Source organism: Chlorocebus sabaeus, chromosome 24 (assembly GCF_047675955.1).
Source record: "Chlorocebus sabaeus isolate Y175 chromosome 24, mChlSab1.0.hap1, whole genome shotgun sequence".
Classification (NCBI taxonomy): Eukaryota; Metazoa; Chordata; class Mammalia; order Primates; family Cercopithecidae; genus Chlorocebus; species Chlorocebus sabaeus.
The window spans coordinates 56,954,910-56,971,451 of NC_132927.1; the positions used below are offsets into that span (position 1 = coordinate 56,954,910).

Here is a 16,542-nt window from a genome sequence, read left to right on the forward strand (position 1 = left end):
ATCTTTCTGTGCTTGACTTACTTCATTTAACATAACGTCCTCTAGGCTCATCCATGTTGCCAGGACTGGCAGGATTTCATTCTTTTTTACGGCTTCTTTTTTATGCCATTGTGTATACATAACACATTTTCTTTATCCATTCATCTGTTGATGGACATTTAGGTTGATTCCATGTCTTAGCTATTATGAATACAGCTGAAATAAACATTGGGGTGCAGGTATCTTTGATATACTAATTTTTTTCTCCTCTGGATAAATACACAGTAGTGGGATTGCTTGATTGTAAGGTAGTTCAATTTTTAGTTTTTTTGTGGAACTTCCGTACTGTTTTCCATAATGGCGGTATTAACTTACATTCCCACTAGGAGTGTATAATAGTTGCCTTTTCCCCACATCCTTGCCAGCTTATGTTATTTTCTGTCTTTTGATGATAGACATTCTAACTGGGATGAGATATTTCACTATGGTTTTGATTTGCATTTCTCTGATGATTAGTGATGTTGAGCATGTTTTTCATATACTTATTGGCTTCTTGTGTGTCTTCCTTAGAGAAATGTCTACTCAGACCCTTTGCCCATTTTTTAATGACTGTTTTCTGTTGAGTTGTTTGAGTTCCTTACATATTCTGGATGTTAGTCCTTGTCAGATAAATGGTTTGCAAAAATTTTCTGCCATTCCACAGATTATATCTTCACTCTGTTGATTATTTCCTTTGCTATGCAGAAAATTTTCAGTTTGATATAGTCCTTTTGTCTATTTCTGTTTTTGTTGTCTATGGTTTTGAAGTCTCACCCATGAAATCTTTGCCTAGACCAATGTCCTGAAGTATATTCCCTAGGTTTTCTTTCCCTGTAGTAATTTTATGGTTTCAGGTCTTATGTTACAGTCTTTAATCCATTTTGAGTCAATATGTTTTGTATATGGTTAGAGACAGAGGTCTGGTTTTATTCTTTCACATATGGATATCCAGTTTCCCGAACTATTTATTAATGAGACGCTTTTCCCCAATGTATGTTCTTGGCAGCTTTGTTGAAAATCAGTTAGTTGCAAATGTGTGAATTCATTTCTGGTTCTCTATTCTGTTCCATTGGTCTGGGTGTTGGTTTTCATACCACTATCACATTATTTTGGTTAATGTAGTTTTGTGGTATATTTTGAAGACAGGTAGTGTTATGCCTCTAGCTTTGTTCTTCTTGCTCAGTAATGCTTTGGCTATTTGAGGTTTTTGTTCATGCTTCTATATGAATTTCAGGATTTTTTTTTCTATTTTTATGAAGAATATCATTGGTATTTTAATAGGTGTTGCACTGAATCTGTAGATTGCTTTGGGTGGTATGGTCATTTAAAAATATTAATTCTTGCAATCCATGAGCTTGGGATGTCATTCCATTTTTTGTGTCCTCTTCAATTTCTTTCATCAGTGTTTTGTAGTTTTGTTATCGAGATCTTTCATCTCCTTGGTTAAATTTATTCCTATAATCTTTCTTCCTTCCTTCCCTTCCCCTTCCTTCCTCCCTCCCTCCCTTCCTTCCTCTCTTTCCCTCTCCTCTCCTCTCTTTTCCTTCCTTCTTTTCTTCTTTTTTCTCTCTCTTTCCTTTCTTTCTCTTTCTTTCTTATTTTTTGTTGCTCTTGTACAGAAGAAATTTTTACCATATCAGATTAGTTCTCTCATTCATGCCAATATCAAGTGACCCTGTATTACTCTTTAAAAAGACATAAAATACTAAATAGTAACACTGGTATATTGAATAATCAGCCCCAAAGATAGTCAGATTCTAATTTCTGGAACATGTGAATATGTAACTTTACAAGGCAAAAGAGACTTTGCAGATTTTAAGGATCCTGAGATGAAAAAATTATCATGGGTTATTCAGGACATCCCTAAATGTAATCACAACTGTCTTTATTAAGAGTGAGCCGGGGGAGACTTGACCACATACAGGAAAATGCAATGTAGTGACAGAAGCAGAGATTGGAGTGAGAATGGAGGAAGGGGCCACAATCCAAGGAACGCAGATAACCACTAGAAGCTGAAAAGGGCAGGGGAAAGAATTCTCCCCTCAGAACTTTCAGAAGTAACCAGTCCTGCCAACACCTTAATTTTAGGCCTGTGAAGCCGATTTCAGATTCCTGACTTCAAAAAAATAAATCTAGGCCAAGATGGTGAAACCCCATCTCCATTAAAAATACAAAAATTAGCTGAGCATGGTGGCGGGCACCTATAATCCCAGCTACTCAGGAGGCTGAGGCAGGAGAATCACTTGAACCCAGGAGGCAGAGGTTGCAGTGAGCCAAGATGGCATGCCATTGCACTCCAGCCTGGGCAACAGAGCAGGACTTCATCCTCCCATCACCACCCCCAAAATAAAGCATACATTTTATCCACAGTTGAAACCCACAGGATTTTCTCAGAAATTAAAGACTTTTCTTTTATATTCCATACAGTCCCAACAAGATACTTGTTAGACCCGTAGTATATTTAGGAAAATAAGTTACACGTGGGTACATGGAGATTCCAGGAAACTGGTAACAGAAAATACCCTGATTTCTACAAGAAGCAACATCACAGAACAAGGAAGGGAAGAGACACAGAAAATGTTAGAGCATGGTAGCTTAGAATCAATTGTGCAAGAGCAAATAGTGCTGTATTTCTAGTTAATGCTGAGGACAATTATTGCATTACAGTACAATCATCAAGATTGAGCACAATTGTTCCAAGTCATTAAATAAATGCTCATCATATTCTGCTTAAGAATGTAAGTGAAAGTAAAGAAATGTAAGAACCTGTTGAAAGACTCTTAGACGTGATTAAAATAAATACCCATGCTCAAAGACGTAAGCACGCATCATACGAAGTGTCCACCTATGTACAGCACTTCATTACTAATGCTGTTGGCATGACATTGTAAGGCCCATTGTAGATGTTCAATTAACATTTGGTGGCTAACTTCATGAATGAATAATACATTAAATGAATATAATCTGCTGTAGATATACTGCTAATAAGGTCAGTAAGTTATATGTTTATTTAGATTGTACACAAGAGAAATATTTAGAAACTATTCACAGGCAGGTTTGGAAGAAGAATAAAGTGAGATATTAAAATACTCAGTAAAGCAATTTAGAAAGTTCATTTTAAATTAATTAATTAATTATTATTATTTTTTGGCTAAGAAGGCAGAACGTCCATTTTTAAAAAGCCTACTTAATGAAGTAAAAACCAGGTCTGCTCACTGAGGTGTTTGATGTTAGATGTAATGGAGATAGAGCAATAACCTCACTGGGCTATAAAACGAAAGTCCCATACCAGAGATTGTATTCTATTTCCCTTAACGGTTTTTCAAGTGACCTAACACATTTATCTCACTCAGGCTGTGTGTGTATGTTTAAAACAGTTTGAAATATCCTCAGCACAGCTCTCTTGAAGGCAGTCTAGCTTCGGGAGTAAGCGTACTAGTGAAAAAGCTTAAATTGCAAGAACAGAAAATTCAGAGAACTTTATACTATTACAGACCCATATGGTGGTTTGACAGATCAAACTAACCTCCAAAGGGAAATTTCCATTTGAATAATAAGTAGATGACTTCAGACATGTGCTTGAAGTTTTATTTAGAAACACAGACTAATGCATCTGTTATCCTAAAGAGTGAAATGTGACAAAAAGTCTTTCCTTTCCTATACTTAGAAACATCCCATATAGCAATTTGTTTATCAGTTTCCTCACTTTTTAAAACACTACTGTACATTTTATTAGCTTGACTGGCATATCTTTAGAGTGTCAAGTATCAAATGAGAAAATGGACTTTGCAAAATTGGTTACATGCAGTAAAAGCTAAAGAAATGAGAGTGTCTTTTATCATGTTTAAACTAATTTCAAACTATGAACTGACATGACTTTAACAAGCTAAATTACCAACATAATATATAGCTAGAATGGACATCTGCTGGTTTTGCCTGTCCATTTCCCCCTTTCTCCTAAAAAGCATCCACACAACTACCCTTCTCCCTCTCTCTCATTATGAAGTTATTATAGGGCTAAATACACTGTCTATTTTAGCTTTGGACAAATGACTGAAACCTGGTCAACGAGAGTAACACAACCTCTTGGCAACTGGGAATGACTTAAAGGTAACATACGTGATTAGGTAAGTCAAACAGCATCAACCCCGGACTTTCACTGGAGCTACTGGTACGTAAGCTCTTGCTAGCTAAGATAGGATGTGAGCCTATAGCTCACATATATATGTATGGGGCCATGTAGTCACTTCCTACAGGCAGCATGGGAGAAAACGAAGTTTAAGTCAAGGGAAGCTTTAAATACAAAAGGGCTAACCGATGGAGGGAGTAAGCATTTTAGACGCTACAAATGAATTTTCTTGTGCCACAGTTAGACTACATTTGTATTTTTAGTTCCTAAGTGAATAAATACCTCCCTTACTCTCTCTTTTTAAGCTCAAGTCAGTTTTTAAAACAAACAAACAAAACAGGTTTAACTCACTTAAACCAAGATTTCAGGCCAATACAATAGCTTCTACAATTCACTACTTTCTTTCCAAATGACTTTGCCATTTTATCATTTAGCAACAATTGAAAAAATTGAGCTGTGTCTTCTCAGTGAGAGCTTGATTCTGATACTAGAGTTCAGCAATGTGAGTTGCGTGGTCTCTGACAAACTAAGTCTTCTGAGACTGGTTTCTTTGTCTGTAAAATATACATAAGAATTTGTATCTTGTAGGGGTGCAGTGAAGATTAACAGTGTGTTAAACATCTAGCAGGTAAACACTCGATAAATTGCATTTTCTTTTCCTTTGTGGAGAAGAAGAGGGCTTTTATGTATTTATTTATATTTCACGGGTATGAAAATGACAAAAAGTTCCTCTGAGAAAGTTCTCAAATTCAAAAGTCAAAAGTAATCCTTAACACTCCAGTAAGATTTTTTTTTTTTTCTTTTTAAGGTAGGAATACCCTCTGTTGGGAAACTGACAAACAAAATTTTAGAAATAGGTCATTAATAAAGGATCTAAGTAAAATTCTTTCACAAAGTAAAGCCTTTTAAATGTACACTAATATAAGGTGTAGTCTCTATAAGCCTAGGGTTTGCACTGAAATTGTTCTATGTGGTTTTTATTGTTTGTTGATTTTAATGGGCTTGACGTTTTTGGCCCTTGTTTTCATCTTTTCTATTCCACCAGTGACTTACTCAATCTGACTTTCTGTAACTTTTGAGTCACATATTTCTGGGATACTATAGTCCTAGAAATAACATGAGAATTAGGTGCCCTGGTAACAAAACATTTTGAGTTGGTTTTAAGTAGAAAAATCTATTTAAGAGAGAATTGAATGTGTATAAGTCATGTGGTTTGCTATCCACTGACCCAACAAACTCCATGATGAATTCATCTAGCTTGTAAGTTCCTAAAATCATGCCATCTAACATAAAATTTTAGGATATTTTGATTTTTCTTTTTCCCTTGAAACCCAATCTAGATCATATTATAACTGTTATTTACCCTTCTGCTTTGTTCAATTTTGTTCTAGTAGTGGTCAATGCAGACATATCGGTTACATCAGTGGTTTAAAAGTTGATAAAAATCAACTATCAATGAAATATTCACTTACTTTTACAAACTAAGGTGGATACTTTTCTTACATGGCATTAGAAAAATAATGAATGAAAATTAGAATCTATAAACTCAAAGCAATTCACTGTAAATTAACCCACTATTTTGAAGAAATCATAAAATTCTGTAAGTAAATAGAATTGAATACTTGTTGTCAAGATTAAGTAGTATTGTGATGTGGCATAATATTTAATATTTTAATTTTTATAGGCATTAGAGTTTATACTTATATGTGAGGTAAATTCATTAAAATAGTATTTATGGGTAGTCAGTGTAATGGTTTACATTATGAAAGCTCTTTAGCAGAAAAAGAAGCTCTGAAAAAATACCCCAAAGTCTGCCTTGGCAGGAAATTAAGTCATATGGAAAAAACCACAAGTTACAATAAAAGTTCACTTGATACAGTAATATACATATTCCTTCTGAATTGTATAAGCAAAAAAACTCCAGCTCCCTAAGCCAACAACCAAATATTTCTGTTAAGTTCACATGATTTGCTTTCAGGGCAGAACCTCTCCAAGTTTTTGTAGTGTAAGGACTGACCAATATAACGAAAATTAGTTATCCAATGTAGATGCAAAAAGACAAAGCCATATCTAATATAGAATCACAAAAAGTCACTATCAGTGCGCATTGTAATATGTTACTTTGTGTAATATGAACAGAAGGTAAACTTACAAACACTGTCAAAATAATTGTCCATAACATGTTTTATTTGGGCTTCTATTTTTTACTCATGGGCAACTGTCAAAGAAAATATGCAGTGCTTACTTTCTGAAAGGTACTTTTTTATATTTGTATTAAGAAACTAAAAAATACTCATGTTTTTTGAGTCAATAATTCCACCTGGATGAATGTAATCAGAAACGTATAAAATCATATATGTGCAAAGACTGTCATTCTATTGTTATTCATAACACGATTTTTTAAAGAATTTAATGCTCATCAACAACAAATTAGTCACCATCTCTATTGAGAATCTGATGAACACTAAGTAGAGTCTTTAGCCCAGAAATATCCACCTATGCTTTACTTCTATAACACACACATATGCACAATATAAACATGATATAAAAATTACATTGCCATCTAACTTTGAAAACTATTACGAGAGTCAACAATTGCATGATATATAGGAATGACTTTTAGAATGATGGAAGGAAGAAAATGCAGTTATCAGAGAAGTAAAAAAATGCTGTACATTTACTATTGAAATTAAAATGACTGGTCTAAAGAACTTAGCAAGATGGCAGATAAAATTCAAATATTACAGGCTACAAAGAGTCTTACATACCATTAATCATGCTTATTCATTTCCATTCTTTATATTCAAAGATAACACTGCTACTGTTTGTTTCTACATGTGATTCAGTATCTGCAAAGATCAATGAGTGAAGAAGTGCTAGAAGTCTAATCTTTGATTTGATGTTGTAACTGATCGACAAAGCCTGAAGCAATTTGTGTTTTCTCTTGTTCTACCAAAGTACAAAGTACCAGGCATTTATTCATGTAATATAATTCAATTTCATAAACATTCTCATCAATTCAATTCCATAAACATACCTACTTTGTGTCAGACTTAGGTGTCAGATATTAAAAAGATGAATAAAACACAGATGCTGTATTCCAGGGACCTCACCATATTAAGGATAATCCTTAAGAATTTATTTTCAATAGTTAGAATGTATACTACATGAGAACACCTTTTTTTCCCCTCAGTGATATATCCAAAGTACCTAGAACAATTACACAATTACTAATAGAGAGGAAGAATTTGAACTAAGGTTGATCTGACTCTAAAGTCCATATTGTTAGCTGATGTGCTATTCAGTTCTTCTGTACTCTGAATTCTTGCCAGTCTCCTGATTAAAAAGTTGCTGCTTCTCTAATGTATAAAATCATATACCTGAAAATCTATAGCAAGTATATTACATAATAATTAACACAGAAGAGTCACAAAATAACTAAATACTAAGAAAACTATCACTCAGTATTTTTCTTCTTGGTTTTCTATGTATGCACATATCACCAAATAATACATTGTTTCATTTTCCTGTCTTTTAGTATTATATACATAGAATTATACTACTATATGTGTTCTTCATTGTCTTGCTATTTACATTCAAAATACTGAGACTTTACTATGTTAGTGAGTTTATATATACTAAGTATATACATTATATAATAGACTGTATATACGGTATATAGTATATATGTTATATAATATGGTACCTATATATCAGTATATTATTGTATATTATACTGATATATAATTTCAATAGTATATTATTGTAATTATACAATAATTTTCAATAGTATATTATTGTATATTATACTGATATATAGTATGTATATTATACAGATTACATATATAATGAAAATTGCAATGTTCTCCTTTGAGTCCATTATATTATATATGATATATAAAATCTATTATCTATATAACATATGCTATATATATTATAGTGCATTCACTATAACAGTTTTTTAATATTCTGTTCTGTGAATATATCCTAGTTTTTCTATTCTTCTATAAATGGGCATGTGGATCATGTCCAATTACTCTGTAATTACAAATGATGACTACTTATGTGCATATCTCCTAGTTCGGGTGTGTAAGTTTCTCATGGGTGTATACCTGGGAGTGGAATTGCTGAGTCAAGTCGCAAGTGCATACATTCAATTTTTAAAAATGATATGAGTTATTTTCCAATATTCTTGCACTAGTTTATAAATATGCACTAAGAATGAGTGAAAGGGCTATTGTTTTACTGCTCACTACACTTGCATTTAAAAATTAAAAATAGGATGGGGGTTCGGGTTCACACCTGTAATCCCAGTACTTTGGGAGGTTGAGGTGGGAGGATCGCTTGAGCCCAGGAGTGCAAGAGCAGCCTGGGCAACATAGTGGGATTCTGTTTCTACAAAAAAAAAAAAAAAAATTAGCTGGGTATGGTGGTGTGTATCTGTAGTCCCAGCTACTCTAGAGGCAGAGGCAGGAGGATCGCTTGAGCCTAGAAGGTCAAGGTTGCCTTGAGCTGTGATTGCCACTACTGCACTCCAGCCTGGGTGCCAGAGTTAGACCCTGCCTAGAAACAAACAAACAAACAAAAACAAAACAAAACAAACTAGCTTCTTTTGAAACTTTCCTCAAGAAGAATAATATACATTGGCACAGGGGTCTTATATGTCAATAGTAATACTTTTCATTGTAAATATTTCATATCTCTGTCCTGCTTAAAGCATGAAAGGTGTCACTCACAGTGGCCCCATGATCAAGTTAATACCCCTTGTAGGGCTCACAAGTTCTCCTGTTTCTGTTATAGCCTGCCTTCTTCTGCAGTGTCTTCTGCCACCTCTCTCTGTCTCTCTCTATTGCTTTCCTCCGTCTCTCTCATATATGCCAGGGCCAAACTGAAGTTCCTTCATTTCTCCAACAAGATTTCCAATCTTAGCAATCAGTCCATCTGCCTCTTGCATTCCTATTCCCACACCTAGGACAAGCAAGACTTCCCACTATGTATTCCCATCCACAGTTTGGACTATGGATTTTTAAAAGTGAGGATCAGACTTACCTCATTCACTACTGTATCTTCTTTGCATAGCTCATTGTCTGGTTCAAACCAGGTCCTCAATAAATAATTAAACAAATGGCTACCTGTTTCTAGTTAAAATAAATGTGTGCCCATGGGAGGTGTCCCATCCATTCTTGATACTAAAAAAATGTGGATCCCTATGTCTGAGTATCAAACCCTGGACCACAATGAATTAATCAAGGGCTACGTACACAGCCCTCTTGGACCACGGAGTCTTTCCCGGGTATTCATGCCTGAGGCAGGAAGTACCTAAGCCATGCATATCTTCCTTAATATTTGAAATATCAACAATTCCCTATGACTGGAAAGCCATATATGATGTCCTACAGAAAGTGAGAATTACTATAAGATTTAAGATTTAAGTTTAGGCAAATCATGATTAATTGGTGTTTAAGATGTACTTGTTAGACTGCTTTCAGAGGAAAAACTGTTGAGAAACAAAGATTCTTGCTGGAAAGCCATAATGCCAACTTCCACTTTACACTCACTACATTCTAATAGATGAGTGAGTCTTTAATGTTTTCCTCTTGACAACATTTTTTGGATTGACGCCAGATTCTCGAAGGGCATTTCTGGACGGAAAGTTTTAAAGCAATAAAAATATTCTCCAAGGACATAAGACTATTTTTAAAAGTTTTGAAAGTGGTACTAATATCAATATAGATGTTTATTGGAGACACAGGTAGAAAACAAGAAAAGCAAAGTAATATTTTGAATATATTTTTTCAATATTATGTATTTCACAATTGGTGAGTTAAACTTAGTAGGCATTTTTTCCAGGTTGTATAAATAAGAAAACGTAACTAAAATGTTATTCTCCCTTTATCCTGGTAATCATTCTTTCCCAACTTCTAGTTTGGAGAAGCCAACCTCGTAAGTTTAGTTAATTTTATCTCTGTCTTTTGCCCCCAGTTTTCCCTATTCTCCTACAATTGTCACTCACATGTCTTTTTTTCCATTTCCACAGATACCACTTTAGCTTACCTCCCAATGCCTGAATTATAACAAAGCCTTCCAACAGTTTCCTTCTCTACATTTTCTCTCCTCTGTGGTATATTCCCAAGACAGTTGTCATGATAATTTCCCTTACATAATTTTCATCACATTTTTTCTCTCAGATAAGAACCACCAGTTGCTTCCCACTGCCTGGTTTATCAGTGTGCACTCACCATAATGTCTGTGGTAGGCCACTAATATATGACCTTGCCCCCAGACTACCAGGCCTCCAAATTTATAACTTAGTACAGTGTCTTCTAAAATATTTCCTCTTTTCATAGAAGCCAGTTCTCTCTGATCAATCCCTTTATTTGGCTTGCTCGTTCTAGCTACCTATAATGCCTGCTCCTAAAGAGCCTTATAGAAATGATTCTGGCTTTATCTCATACACCTCTGATCACTTCCTCAAACTGTCCATGAAAATTCATTACAATGTTCTCCTTGGAGACCATACTCAATTATAGATGAGACACTTGCTAAGTGAATTTCCCTTTGATGTTGACCCCCTACACAGAATGCAATGCACAGTACATTATAGGATGAATTGACATCGTCACTATCACGCAGCCCCACTGCATCCAAATGCCAACTCCACTGGGGGTAAAGAAAAAAAAAAGAACAAAAAAACCCCAAATAAACAAAAAACTAGGTCCTTCTAGTGTCATCCCAGAACTGAAACATGACTCTGTTATTGCATTTGTTAACTTGTTATATAGTTTTTGAGGCTAAAATTTACGCTACAAGAACAGTTTCTTCTTGTGTGGAGGATACAGTGCCACACAATACAATGACTGACATTAGTAGGTTTTCAATAAATTAATTCATCCAGTTAAGGAGTATACATTATGTGTCAGGTATTGTCTTATGTAAAGCAGATTTATCAGCGAAAAAAGGAACTTAATTCTGGTGACTTACCAGGTTCCTCCTAAAGGTTGAGCTTCCCTACTGTGAACATTTGAAATCCAAAATGCCCTAAAATCTGAACTTTTTGAGCATTGATATGATGCCACAGTGGAAAATTCCACACCTGACTTCAGTGATAGGCTGCAGTCAAAATGCAGGTGCACAACACACAGTTTATTCAGTGTCCTCAGGGGAAAAATACAGCTATCTTCAGGCTATGTGTATAAGGTGTATATGAAACACAAATGAATTTTGTGTTGAGACTTGGGTCCCATCCCTGAGATTTCTCATTATGTATATGCAAATATTCCAAAATCCAATTTAAAAAATCCCAAATCTGAAACGCTTCTGGTTCCAAGCATTTTGGTTCAGGGATACTCAATTGTACTTATTGCTACTTATTTGTTCACTTGTTTTCTGAAATATTCTATGGCTATGGCTGCATCTTACGCTTTTTTGATATTACTCCACAGAATGGGAGCTGTTTGCATATATGGTAGTCAGTGTCTATTCGCTAAACAGTTGCATGGAATGTTAGAAAGCTAATGACTTAGTAAAACTTAAATAAGTGAGACTGCTACCTCCAAGTCTAAAATTCACTTCCTGCACCCACTCAACATCACAGTTCTTTAGGAAGACAAGTTGTTCTACAGCATAAAGATACAACCTATTTAGATAGTCTAAAGATTCTCCTCTGTTTCTCAAATACAGTCAGTTATGCAGCTCTTACTCCAATATGTCTCTCATTTTCCTGCTTTTTTTCTTCTACTATTGTTGCCTCCAGGCTTTTCAGAAACACATGTTATTCTCCCCTTAAAATCTGTTCATCTTCTAGTTTTCTCTCTGCCAGCAATTGCACCAAACAGTCTTTTAGTTTTGCACCAGAGGATTAGAGATGAATCCCTCATCTCTAATCTATCACAAGTTTCCTGTGATTTAAACTCTCAAATCAAGATGTTTCTCACCATTTCCCTTACCATCGTCCCCAGCTAACATTATATTCTTCCTGGGACTAGAATTAGTCTCCTAAATAGCCTCCCCATTTCCACTTTCCCCCCCCAACTCTTCTCCACATTACTGAATTTTCCATAGAAAATACAAATTTGGCCAGGCGTGGTGACTCACGCCTGTAATCCAAGCACTTTGGGAGGCCAAGGTGGGTGGATCACCTGAGGTCGGGAGTTCGAGACCAGCCTGACCAACATGGAGAAACCCTGTCTCTACTAAAAATACAAAATTAGCCAGGCATGGTGGCACATGCCTGTAATCCCAGCTACTAGGAAGGCTAAGGCAGGAGAATCGCTTGAACCCAGGAGGCGGAGGTTGTGGTGAGCCAAGATCAGGCCATTGTACTCCAGTCTGGGCATCAAGAGCGAAACTCCATCTTAAAAAGAAAAGAAAAGAAAAGAAAATACAAATCTGTCCACGTATTCCCAGCCTGCTTAAAATCCTGCAATCAGAGCTCTTAGAATAAAACGAAAATCTTTAACATGGTCCATTCTACCCATGGTAGACAGAATTTTGGCCCCCAAAGATACCCACATCCCTGGAGCCATGATATGTTATATGCAAGGGGATATTAAGGTTGTGAATCAGTTGACCTCCAGATATGGTAACTGTCCTGGATTACCCAGGATGACCTAATGTAATCAGGAAAATCCTTAAAAGTAGAAAAGAGAAGCAGGAGAGCCAGAGAAGAAGATGTAAGGACAGAAAAAAGATGAGTCCTTGAAAGGAGAATTCAATCCATCTCATTTTCTCAACTTTCATCTCATTTATAAATTCTATAAAGTTAAGGGCTGCGTTTGCTTTTTTGCCTACCAATGTATCCACTGCAGACACTCAGTAAACAGTTTCTAAATGCATAAAGAAACTGTTCCTGATAAGAACTCTTACATTTTTATCAGATAAATTTCTGTATTATTTAAATATGCGTGTCTTTCTTATAGTAAACCGAATGGTGGCCCTAAAAAGAGACCAAGTCTTCAACCCTGAAACCTGTGAATGTTATCCTATAGGTAAACATCTTTGCAGATGTGATTAAATTAAGGTCCTTGAAATGAGGTTATCCTGGATTATCCAGTTGGGCGCTAAAAGTCATCCCGATGTCCTTATAAAAGAAAAAGAGATGAGACACAGAAGAGAATACAGTGTAACAAGAGAGGCGGGTATGTGGACATGGCCACAAGTCAAGGAATGCCAGCAGTCACCAGATGCTGGAGAGGCAAGAAAAGGTTTCTCCCTTAAGGTCTTCAGAGGGAGTGAGGTCCTGCTGACACTTTGATTTTGTCTCAGCAAAACTGATTTCAGACTTCTGGCCTCCAAAATCTATGACAGGATACATTTCTGTTCTTTTAAGCCAACATGTTTGTGATCATTTGTTACAACAGCCACAGGAACTAAACGAATACACTGTCCTTTGGATTTCTAATCATCTCTTTCCTTTCTGGAATGCCCTTCTTCCCTTCCTTCTCTTCATATTTCAATAAATGTTTACTAAATAAAGAACAATAAATGGCCAAATCGTATAGTTCCTCCAAGTGCCATTTCTTTTATAAAGCATTCTCTGAATACTTCAGGCCATGTAAAACTCCCCCATCTGTGTGTAAAGATAATTGTTATATAATTTTGCAATCTGGGACTTGTAAACCCACTGGTATATTTTTCTTATTATCCCAAAGAAGCAATGCTGTGTTTAATTTTTCCTGGTGTCCCTCAAACTGTGCATGGGGCCCAATCCATGGGCATAGAGGACCTGGAATGCTCTTCTCCCGCATATCCGTAGGGCTCTGTAGTTCACTTCCTTCAGATGCTTGCTCCATTATCAACTTATCAGAGAGGACTTTGCTGACCCCTCATCCCTCTACTTTCTTACCCTACTGTATTCTACTCTAGTCATACCACCTGATTTATTTTTTATATACGATGTCTTTTACCCTTCTACAATGAGTTGGTGAATTCCAATAGAGTAGGGGCAGTGACTAGCATATAGTAGGAATTCAGTTAATGTTTATTAGGTGAATCACTGAATATAAGGAAATGCCTAATATTTATCTTTCTATTGGCATCAGTTGACTAAGTAGTCTGAACACAGGTCATTAAAATGGTAGCTCCTAAAATTTCAAATACTATCTTTGAGTTTGATCAAGACTCAGAATTTCAACTCCAGTAGCCCCTTTATTAGGTTTTGGAAGTCAATGACTCATTATGAAACCATCAAGGTTAAAAAAAGAAGTCTTTCTTTTTCTTTCATTTCGTTACAAGGAAGTATTGAAAGTTGAGATGAGAAGAATAAATTATGGAATGCAGCTCCCTAACTCTCTAATATATGTATGATTATGTTTCAGACATACATTGCTTCACACAATGTTAAGCAATAACAAATCAACAGTGGAGTGAACTAACTTAAAAAATGGTATTTAACCAAAAATAATCTGTATTAATATTATATTCTTCATTCTATTTCCACAAATGAGATTCAAATTCATTTTACTTTCAAATAACTAAAATGTTTGATTGTGAAGTTATTGTACAAAAATAATTCAGATAATCCTCATTCTGGCAGATACATACAAGATGTGGCTCAGAAGCTGAGTTCAGACAAAACAATTTTATGCAAAGGCTAACAAACATATGGGATAAGTTACCAAAAGAGAATTGCTGAAACAAGAAACACCAATACATTCCACTGAGAACAAGGAGGGTATTTACAAACAATCCAAATGAGGGATGTGGAAGAAGAGTAAAATAAAAATTTAAGACTGCTGGAATTCTCCCCAGCAATGTGTGCCTGCAGTAAACCCACTGTCTTTACTATAATTAAAAGACAATAAAGTGTTCTATGCCCTTCTTAAATATGTTTATTGTTGACACTTGTTAGATCCCTTATATTGAAATCTGTGGACCACCCAAATCCTTTTATTCTAATATAATTTGTCTAAAATGAACACATTATTGAAAACCATATTCTTAGTTTGTACATCTTAGAAACAGCTGATTACCCTCTTTCTATGATGACTAGTCTTTACCTTGTGGGGTACAAAAGAGAAATTGAGGAGATAATTCAAACTTCCCCACTCCTTTGAGCAGAATTATAATCTTAAATGGAGCAACAGTTTGTTCTGATGAAGGAGTAGGTAAGAAGGTTGACTAGCAATTATTTCATGCTGTCAGACTTGAAGAACAAACAACCAAGCTAAGCTCAGTCTCTCCAAAAACAAAGGCAAATAACACATAATCAAATTCTTTCTTATAGAAAGTGACTTTTCCATGAACTGAGACCAAAGAAAGCACTCACTGAATGAAATTTATAGTAACCAGAATAACAAAGCATTGTTTCAAACTTTTATCCTTTGGAATATGGAAAAATTCTTATTATTTTACTTTGAAAGAATATTCGGTAATGGAACTTTATTCTAAATGCGAAAGATCTCTCTGTGATTAGTTAGTTCAGCTAGCTAGATCAAAATGCAAGTAAGTCTGAATCAGGTCTATAGGACACACTCTCATCTTTCCTTTCTAGCACATAAAATACATCATTAGTGACAGGTAGGAACAAACCAGCGATGAAGGGAAAGCTATTTTTTTAATCCATCATCATTATTGCTAAAAAAAAAAAAAAATAAATAAAAAGTTCATGATCTATTAATAGGTGAATACTATTTCATTCAAATATTATTTTGATTATCTCATTTTCTATTAATTCTTCAAGCTACTATAAAAGGGCTCTCATTTATTCTTAACAGCACCATTTCCCTGCCAACTGTTGAGTCCAATGGACATTTTAAATTACTTACCTGACTTGACCTGTCTGCTACACAGAATACTATGAACCATATCCTCAATTTTTCTATGTTTTCCACAGTAACATCTTCTCCTTTTACCTCTCCAATACCTCATTTCTCTATATGCTTTTCTGGTTCTACTTCTTTTACCATCCCCTTAAATGTGAATCTTCTCCAGGGTTCTATCTAAAACTCTCTTCTTATTCCAGACTTAACCTCTAAACGATGACAAATATGAAAATGGCTCTGACAAGTACCCATACAAAAACAACTCCCAAATTGGCTCTCTCAAAAGAAATCACCCTTTTGCTGATTTTACGTCCAAAATTCCAATAGTTTTTTAGAAAACCTGACCCACATATCTTAAGGGTACCTCAAAAACAGCATCTAAATCTAAACTTGTTATTTCCTTCTATTTTCCCAGAGATTGAAGAGCATGAGTTTTGAAGTCAGATAAATATCCAGCTCTGTCACTACCTAGTTACATAGCTTTAATTAATGCATTTACATTCCTTGAGAATTGCTTCCTAGCTACTTTGAAGGGACATTATTATAAGAATCAAATTTGGTTATATAATGGTCCTTCACAAACATGTTCCTGAGTTTACTTTTCTTTTTTTGTAGACCCTCTCCAAGGACCTT

At 35.2% G+C, this 16,542-nt stretch overlaps 1 protein-coding gene across 9 annotated transcripts in view; it reads right to left on the reverse strand.

Moving 5' to 3' along the window:
* Nucleotides 1-16,542, reverse strand: part of CEP128 (centrosomal protein 128) — a 442,691-nt gene that overhangs the window by 128,896 nt on the left and 297,253 nt on the right. The window lies entirely within an intron of this gene.